Source organism: Onychomys torridus, chromosome 12 (assembly GCF_903995425.1).
Source record: "Onychomys torridus chromosome 12, mOncTor1.1, whole genome shotgun sequence".
Lineage (NCBI taxonomy): Eukaryota > Metazoa > Chordata > Mammalia > Rodentia > Cricetidae > Onychomys > Onychomys torridus.
Genome location: NC_050454.1, coordinates 28,642,537 through 28,650,050, shown reverse-complemented (window position 1 = coordinate 28,650,050; position 7,514 = coordinate 28,642,537).

The following is a 7,514-nucleotide window of genomic DNA, read 5'->3' as shown; positions in this document are numbered from 1 at the left end:
CTCAGGAAATCCTGTGGAAGAGAAGGCAGAAAAATTGTAAGAGCCAGAGAGGATGGAGGACACCAGGAGAAAACAGCCTTCTAAATCAACTACACAGGGCACATATGAGCTCACAGAGACTGAAGCAGCAAGCACAGGGCCAACATAGGCCTGTGCCAGGTCTTCTGTGTACATATTACAGTTTTCAGTTTAATATTTTTATGGGACTCCTGACTATGAGAATGAGTGGGTCTCTGACTCTTTTGCCTGCTCTTAGGACTCTCTTCCTCCTGTTTGGTTTCCATGTCCAATTTTGATATGAATGTTTTTGCTTCATCTTATTATATTTTATTTTGTCACATTGGGTTATTATCTCTTAGAAGACTGTTCTTTTCTAAGAACAGAAAAGACAGAGAGACAGAAAAGGACTGGATCTGAAGAGGAGGGAAGGAGGAACAGGAAAGAGTGGAGGGAGGAGAAACTATACTCAGGATATATTGTATGAGAAAAGAATCTATTTTCATTAGTTTAAAAAAAAAGATCCAACCTTTGCCTTCAACGCTTTACATATATTATCCGTAACAGTCAAAGCCATCTGCTAAGGAGCAGGTACAGCCTGTGTCTTTCCTGGCAGCAGTTAAGAACGGTGACAAGCAGAGGTGTTCAGATGCTGTGTATTATCACACAGATTGTGAGTCAGAATAGGTTTTCAGGCCTGGATGTGGCCAAGAGCATTTTCTCAGCATCTGTACTGTGCTTCCACAGAATGAGGGTCAAGAGAATGAGGAGATATACTCAAGTAACTAGAACATTGGGCATCCTAAATAAAATTTGTTGTTATATGAGTAAATCATATGTAAAATTTATTTTGTATATAAATGTATATAAAGTGTAGCTACAGCTTTTAATTATTTTAATCTTCCATCTGTATAACAAAGATATATTTGAGACTGTTAATGGTCTTTAATTACAGTAAATACTAACTATGATTTTTGTTTTCTTTCCCTTCAGCTTCATGGTTTCCTTTAAGTGAAAATATTCTCATTATTATTTCCCCATTTCTGACTGTACTTTTCTTCTGGGCACAATTTAGTATTTTATGTAAGTGTTTACTTCTAGTTTTCATTTATATTTTAATGATAAAACTATTATTTCTATGAGTATTAAAGTGAAATACTGTGTAATTCAGCTGCATTAGGAAGAGTCATGTTTTGATAAATGAGACTATATACATGGTTTGAATAGTAATCGTCTTCATGAATTATATACTATCCCTGACATATCGCTACTATTGAATTTGTAAGATAATGTTTTGTTGTGTTTTAAAAAGACCTTCTTAAAGAGAATACTGTAATTACTATTTAGACCATCTAAAACTCCTGTAGCACTGTTGTATTAACAAATGTAATTTTATTTGGTGAACAGATAGTCATAGGCTACATTAGTGTGAAGACGGAATCCCATGTTCTGGGATTTCTTCATTTCTCCAGTTTCCTGTTTGTACCATCATGCAGCCCTGTACCCCCTGCAGCAGCTAGGGGGAACTGTGCTCTGTGATCTTGCTTTGGCAGCCATGTAGCCAAATCTCTGAGGGTCAAACTCGATGCTGTGTCGTGTGTGTGTGTGTGTGTGTGTGTGTGTGTGTGTGTGTGTGTGTGTTCATGTACAGTTTAGAATTGTCAACACAAGGTGATATAGTTTGAATGTGAAATGTGCTCCATAGACTCATTCATGTATTTGAACACTTGGTCACCAGTTAAGGTGACTTTTTTGTAGGTTATGGCACATTTATTTGGGATATGGGGCTTCCCTGGACAAAGTAGACTGGGGCACATGGTCATTGAGGTTCATAGGCCAGTCCAACTTGCTGATTAGTCTTGGTTCCATTATTTGTCTAGACATGAAGAAGTGGCCTCATGCTTCCACTCACAGCCGCTGAGAGCCGTTCCCACAGCCACCCTTCCCTGACAGGATGGAGTGCCCCCTCCAACCATGAGCCGAAACAAGTCCTAACTCCTGTGCTTTGTGTCAGCCATTTGGTCACAGAAATAAGAAAAGGACACAATGTGACTGATTATATGCATTCCAATTGGGGGTGAGGGTTATGCTCAACCATACTTACCAAATTTGAAATTTGGTGAAAGGAAGTTGCGAAATTACTAAAGCTCTAAACTGACAGACTGAACTTTCAAACTTGTAAAATGTGAGATCTGCTCACCCTCTGAGCCCCCTTGACACAGCCACTGAAGGCCAGGAAACACCTCTACAGGTAACGAGGAAACCACGCTCATTAAATTTGCTCCCCGGCCTTTAGAGAGGTGAGCGCTGGTGAATCATGGCCGAGGAGGCCTGCTCGGTAGTGGATGAAGTTCCTTCCTAGGAAGGGTGGGGCTGTGTGTGTGACACAAAAACAGTGAGACATAAAAACAGACAGGATGTGGCTGGCGGTTTGTTTGAAGAGCTTATTTATTTATGTATTAAAATTTTTTTCATTTTACCAATACTAGTTACCCCTCCCTCCCTTCCTCCCCCCCACCTCCCTCCATCTCACCCCCATCCATTCCTCAGAGAGAGTAAGGCCTCCTTTGGGGAATCATAAAGTCTGGCATACCAAGTTGAGGCAGGACCAAGCCCCTCTGCCCGTGTCAAGGCTGACCAAGTTATCCCACCATAAGGAATGGGCTCCAAAAAGCCATTTCATGCACCCAGAATAAGTCCTGGTCCTACTGCCAGGGGCTCCCCAAATAGATTTAGCCACATAACTGTCCCCCACAATCAGAGGGCCTAGTTCAGTCCCATGCATGTTCCCCAGCTGACAGACAAAGTCCATGAGCTCCCAGCAGCTTGGGTCAGCTGCCTCTGTGGTTTTCCTCATCATGGTCTTGAAGAGCTTTGCCCAGTGCACAGGGCTCTGGAAATGCTTAGTGATTTCAGAAACGTTCCCAGGTTGTGTCTAAATGGGAAAAGGGCTGACAGTGGCAACACTCTAGACACCAGCAGGGTGCCTCTGTACATCTTCCCAGCTTGCCCTCTTGTTTTCTTAGTAACAGCCATTCTAACTGGGGTAAAATGGAATCTCCATGTCTATTTCATTTGCATTTCTCTGCTGTCTAAAGATGTTGAAGATTGTGCCCTATGTTTCCGGCCACTTGTATTTCATCTTTTGAGAACTGTTTATTTCATTAGCCCACTTAGTATTTGGGATATTTGACTTCTTGGTGTTTCATGACTGAGTTCTTTATATATTGTACATAATCATGTAGCAAAGGCTCTCTCCCACATTGTAGACTGATGTCTCACTCGGTTGTTTCAATTTCTTTTCCATTTTTTAAAGTTTTTTATTATTATTATATTTGTGATTTAATTTTACACATCAGCCATGGGTTCTACTGTCCTCCCCCCTCCCGCACCCACCCCCACCTTACCCCTATCCCCTCCACTCCATTCCCACCTCCTCCAGGGCCAAGACTCCCCTGGGGATTCATTTAAACCTGGTGGATTCAGTACAGGCAGGTCCAGTCCCCTCCTTCCAGGCTGAGCAAAGTGTCCCTGTGTAAGTCCAAGGTTCCAAACAGCCAGCTCATGCACTAAGGACAGGTCCTGGTCCTGCAAACTGGATGCCTCCCAAACAGTTCAAGCTATTCAATTGTCTCACTTATCCAGAGGGCCTGATCCAGCTGGGGGTTCCACAGCCTTTGGTTCATAATTCATGTGTTTCCATTCGTTTGGATATTTGCCCCTGTGCTTTTTCCAATCTTGGTCTCAACAATTGGCGCTCTTACAGTCCCTCCTCTTTCTCAACAACTGGACACCTGGCGCTCCACCTGGGGCCAGGCCGAGGATCTCTGCATCCACTTCCATCAGTTATTGGATGAGAGTTCCAGCATGACTGGTAGGTGTTTGGCCATCTGATCACCAGACTAGCTCAGATCAGGCTTTCTCTCAACCATTGCCAGCAGTCTACAGAGGATGTATCATTGTGGATTTCTGGGGACCTCTCCAGCACTCTGCCTATTCCTGTTCTCATGTGGTCTTCATTTATCAGGGTCAAATTCCTTGTTCTCCCTTTCTGTTCTTGATCCAGCTGGGATCTCCTGCTCCCCTAAGCTTTCTTTCCCTCAAACCTTGCCCTTCATTACTCCCACTGTTGTCCAGGTTGTTCATATAGATCTCATCCATTTCTCTGTCATTGGGTGATCCCTGGGTCTTTCCTAGGGTCCCGTTTTCTAGGTAGCCTCCTTGGAGTTGTGTAGCAGTCTAGTCATCTTTGTTTTACATCTAATATCCTCCTATGAGTGAGTACATACCATGTTTGTCCTTCTGAGTCTGCGTTACCTCACTCAGGATGATTTTTTTCTAGATCCATCCATTTGCCTGCAAACCTCATGATGTCATTGTTTTTCTCTGCTGAGTAGTACTCCATTGTGTATATGTACCATATTTTCTTTATCCATTCTTCAGTTGAAGGGCATCTAGGTTGTTTCAGGGTCTGGCTATTACAAACAATGCTGATATGAACATAGCTGAGCAAATGCCCTTGTGGTGTGATTGAGCATTCCTTGGGTATATGCCCAAGAGTGCTACATCTGGGTCTTGGGGGAGATGGATTCCCAGTTTTCTAAGGAAGTGCCATATTGATTTCCACCAGCAGTGTAGGAGAGTTCCCCTTGCTCCACATCCTCTCCAGCATAAGCTATCTTCTGTGTTTTTGATCTTAGCCACTCTGACAGGTGTTAGATGGTATCTCAGAGTCATTTTGATCTGCATTTCCAAGATAACTAGGGATGTTGTGCAATTCCTTAAATGTCTTTCAGCCATTTGAACTTCCTCTGTTGAGAATTCTCTGTTTAGTTCTATAGCCCATTTCTTAATTGGACTGTTGGGCAATTTGATGTCTAATTTTTGAGATCTTTATATATTCTGGATATCAGCCCTCTGTCAGATGTGGGGTTGGTGAAGACCTTTTCCCATTCTGTAGGCTGTCGCTTTGTCTTGTTGTCTGTGTCCTTTGCTCTACAAAAGCTTCTCAGTTTCAACAGGTCCCATTGATTGATTGTTTCTCTCAGTGTCTGTGCTACTGGTGTTATATTTAGAAAGTGATCTCTGGTGCCAATGCTTTCAAGAGTACTTCCTACTTTCTCTTCAAGAGTAACTGGATTTATGTTGAGGTCTTTGATCCACTTGGACTTCAGTTTTATGCACGGTGACAGATATAGATCTATTTGCAGCCTTCTACACATTGACATCCAGTTATGCCAGCACCATTTGTTGAAGATGCTTTGTTTTTTCTATTGTACATTTTTGGCCTCTTTGTCAAAAATGATATGTTCATAGGTGTGTGGGTTAATGCCAGGGTCTTCAATTCGATTCCATTGGTCCACATGTTGGTTTTTATGTCAGTACCAAACTGTTTTTATTAAGGTAGCTCTATAGTAGAGCTTGAGGTCAGGGATGGTGATGCCTCCAGAGGTTGTTTTATTGTACAGGATTCTTTTGGCTATCCTGGGTTTTTTTGTTTTTCCATATGAAGTTGAGTATTATTCTTTCCAGATCTGTGAAGAATTGTGTTGGTAATTTGATGGGGATTGTGTTGAATCTGTAGATTGCTTTTGGTAAGATCGTCATTTTTACTATGTTAATCCTGCCTATCCATGAGCATGGTAGATCTTTCCATTTTCTGACATCTTCTTCAATTTCTTTTTTCAGGGACTTCAAGTTCTTGTTATATAGGTCCTTCACATGCGTAGTTAGCGTAACCCCAAGGTATTTTATATCATTTGTGGCTATTGTAAAGGGTGATGTATCTCTGATTTCCTTCTCAGCCTATTTGTCTATTGTATATAGGAGGGCTACTGATTTTTTTGAGTTGTTCTTGTATCCTGCTATGTTGCTGAAGGCTTTTATTGGCTGTATCAGTTACTTGGTTGATTTTGGGGGGGGCCACTCATGTATACTATCATGTCATCTGCAAATAGGGAGAGCTTGACTTCTTCCTTTCCAATTTGTATCCCCTTAATCTCCTTTTGTTGTCTTATAGCTCTGGCTAGAACTTCAAGTACTATATTGAATAAGTATGGGGAGAGGGGACAGCCTTGCCTTGTTCCTGAGTTTAGTGGTATTGCTTTGAGTTTCTCTCCATTTAATTTGATGTTGGCTGTTGGCTTGCTGTAGATTGCCTTTCTTATGTTTAGGTATGTTCCCTGTATTCCTGATCACTCCAAGACCTTTATCATGAAGGGGTGTTGGATTTTGTCAAATGCCTTTTCTGCATCTAGTGAGATGATCATGTGGTTTTTTTTCTTTGAGTTTGTTTATATGGTGTATTACATTGACGGACTTTCATATGTTGAACCACCCTTGCATCCCTGGGATGAAGCCTACTTGATCTTGGTGGATAATTGTTTTGATGTGTTCTTGGAGTCTGTTCGCCAGAATTTTATTGAGTATTTTTGCATCAATGTTCATGAGAGAGATTGTTCTGTAGTTCTCTTTCTTTCTTGTATCTTTGTTTGGTTTAGGATTCAGGGCAATTGTAGCCTCATAAAAGGAGTTTGGTAATATTCCTTCTGCTTCTATTGTATGGAACAATTTAAGGGGTATTGGTATTAAGTCTTCTTTGAAGATCTGGTAGAATTCCAGGGCAGGATGGAAGCTGGGTGCTGGTTTCTAAGTCTCAGGAAGTGGCTGGGGTCTCCGGCAGATGGGTGTGGGGGGCAGGGCATGGAGGTTGTAGGGTTCACCAGAGGGTCTTGGAGAGGGGGAACCTTCCCGGTGGCGATGGGGGGTCCTGCCCTATGGCCAGAACCTGGGGCCCAGTTGGGCAGGTCTTCCCTGGAGTGGCTGGTGTCCTGGGCTGTGATCCAGGTGTGGGCCTCTCTGGGTGTGACCCCAGGCACTCACCTCTGGTTCAGATGGGAGTTCCAGGGCAGGATGGAAGCTGGGGGCTGGTCTCTGATTCTCAGGAAGTGGCTGGGATCTCAGGCAAATGAGTGTGGAGGCAGGGTGTGGAGACTGCAGGGTCTGCCTGAAGTCTTGGAAAAGGGGAGCCTTCCTGCAGGGCCCACTGATTAGCCAGAAACTGGGGCCAAGTTGGGCAGGTCCTCCCAGGATGGCTGGTGCCCAGGGCTGGGATCTAGAGGCAGTTGCTTCTCTGTCTATAACCCCAGGCACTCTGGTTGTTTCAATTTCTATTTCACACAGTCCTATATTTTAATTCTTGGTTTTACTGCCTCAGTTAATGGATTTCCATCCAGAAAACCTTCACTTATGGTAATGTCTTGAAATATTTTCCCTTCAAACTTCCAGAGTTCCAGATTTTTTATTGCAGTCTCTGTTCAAACGATATCGTACTGAATTTTTGTACTGAATGTGAGATACAGACTCTGTTTCATGCTTCAACACGTGGATATCCAGTTTTCCCAGCACCCCTTCTCCAATGCATGTTTCTGACATAGTTGTCAAAAATCAGGACACTGTAGCTGTGTGTTTTTATTTCTGAATCCTGTATTCTATTTCATTCACCTACATGTCAGTTT